This window comes from Varanus komodoensis, unplaced genomic scaffold (genome assembly GCF_004798865.1).
Source record: "Varanus komodoensis strain SLA01 unplaced genomic scaffold, ASM479886v1 scaffold222, whole genome shotgun sequence".
Taxonomy (NCBI): domain Eukaryota; kingdom Metazoa; phylum Chordata; class Lepidosauria; order Squamata; family Varanidae; genus Varanus; species Varanus komodoensis.
In genome coordinates, this window is record NW_025335611.1 from 132,691 (window position 1) to 134,447 (window position 1,757).

The following is a 1,757-nucleotide window of genomic DNA, read 5'->3' on the forward strand; positions in this document are numbered from 1 at the left end:
CTGGAGGTTTGGGCTGCAGAGTCACCAGTACACTAATGACACCCAGCCCTACCTTTCGTTTACATCTAGTCCTGGTGAGGCAGTGGCTGTCCTTAACCGGTGCCTGGCCAAGGTAATGGGCTGGATGAGGGCCAATGAATTGAGACTTAATCCAGATAAGACGGAGGTCGTGTTGGTAGGTGGTTCAGCCTTCCAGACAAGTGATTATAGTCCTGTTTTGGACAGGGTTGCACTCCCCCTAAAGGATATGGGTTGCATTTTGGGAGTGCTCCTTGACCGAGAGCTGTCCCTGAAGTCCCAGTTGGCAGTGGTGGTGATGAATGCTTTCCTTCAGCTTCGACTGATCCACCAACTGCGTCCTTACCTTGGATGAGCATTGTTTTGCAAGAGTGACCCACACTCGGGTAACTTTCCAGTTGAGTTACTGTAATGTGCTCTATGTGGGGCTGCCCTTGAAGATGACAGATGACGGATACTTCAACTGGTTCAGAATAGAGCTGTCAGGATGTTACAGGGGACTTGCCAATTTTCCATAGAACACCTGTCCTCTTCCAGTTACACTGGCTACCAATTGAAGACCAGGTCCCATTTAAGGTGCTGGTGCTTTCCTATAAAGCCCTAAACGGCTTTGTTCCAGGATACCTGAAGAAGCACCTTGTTCCCTATGTGTCCTCCCTTCCCTTGAGATCTGAGGTGGAGGTCCTGCTCTGGGATCGCTCCTCGAAAGAAATTAGGAGGGAGACTTCCCAGAGGAGGGACTTTGCGGTGGCAGTCTGACTATGGACTACTCTCCCCAGAGAGGTTTGCCTGGTGCCAATGTTATATTCTATTCAGTGTCAGGTAAACCGTTTTAATTTCCCATTATTTTACTGTTTAATTGATTTTACTGGGGTTTTGGTATATTAATGGAGGGATGCTGTGGGATCTGTTTTATTCTACATATTTATTGTAAGCCATTCCAAGACATTTGTAACATATGGAATAGAAAAGCTTTTAATAGTAAATAAATAAATAAATAAATAAATAAATAAATGGCAAAGGTGGCATTCAGACCACAATCCCAGGCCAGGATATTGGTTCCTTCCCCAAGGCAGCACCCTGATCTCCAGGTCACCCAACTTCCTGAGCAGAGATGGTCCCTTCTGGGCATGGAGTGCAAGCGTAGCAGCATGGGGGCTCACCCTCCTGGACCTCCTTGGCGTATCCAGGGTGGCAGCTCTCTGCACACCTGGAAACAGGCACCACCTGGAAATCAATGGAAGGAGCATCTAGGAAAAGCGTGTTAGGACCATTTGTGTTTGTGGAAAGGAAAAACAGTTTGAAAAGTGCATGAGAGATTTTGAACCTCAGTGACCTCAAATGACCATCGTATTGTCCTTTCTGGAAAGTGGTGAGGAAACCGATGACATGGCAGGGAAAGCTTTTCAGGCTGTTTTGTATTTGTGTCAACCTGTATGTCTCAGCTTTTTCTACCTAAGCAGTCTCAAGGCGTAGTACAGAACTGAAAAGTACCAGCAACAACCCAAAGAATAATGGCAAGAGCAAGCAGAAGTCTTCACATGGAGGCTGTAATAAATAGCCCACCTGATTTATTTTTTCAGAAATCTAAAAGCTGGCTAAGCAAGGAGGACAAAGAGCCCTTGGTGGAGGCTACTCCATAACTTTGGTGCCACAACTAAAATGGCCCTTCTCTCTTATTCCTTTCAAAATGGCAGGCTCACAATAGAAAACAGTGAAATTGTATAAGAACCCCACCT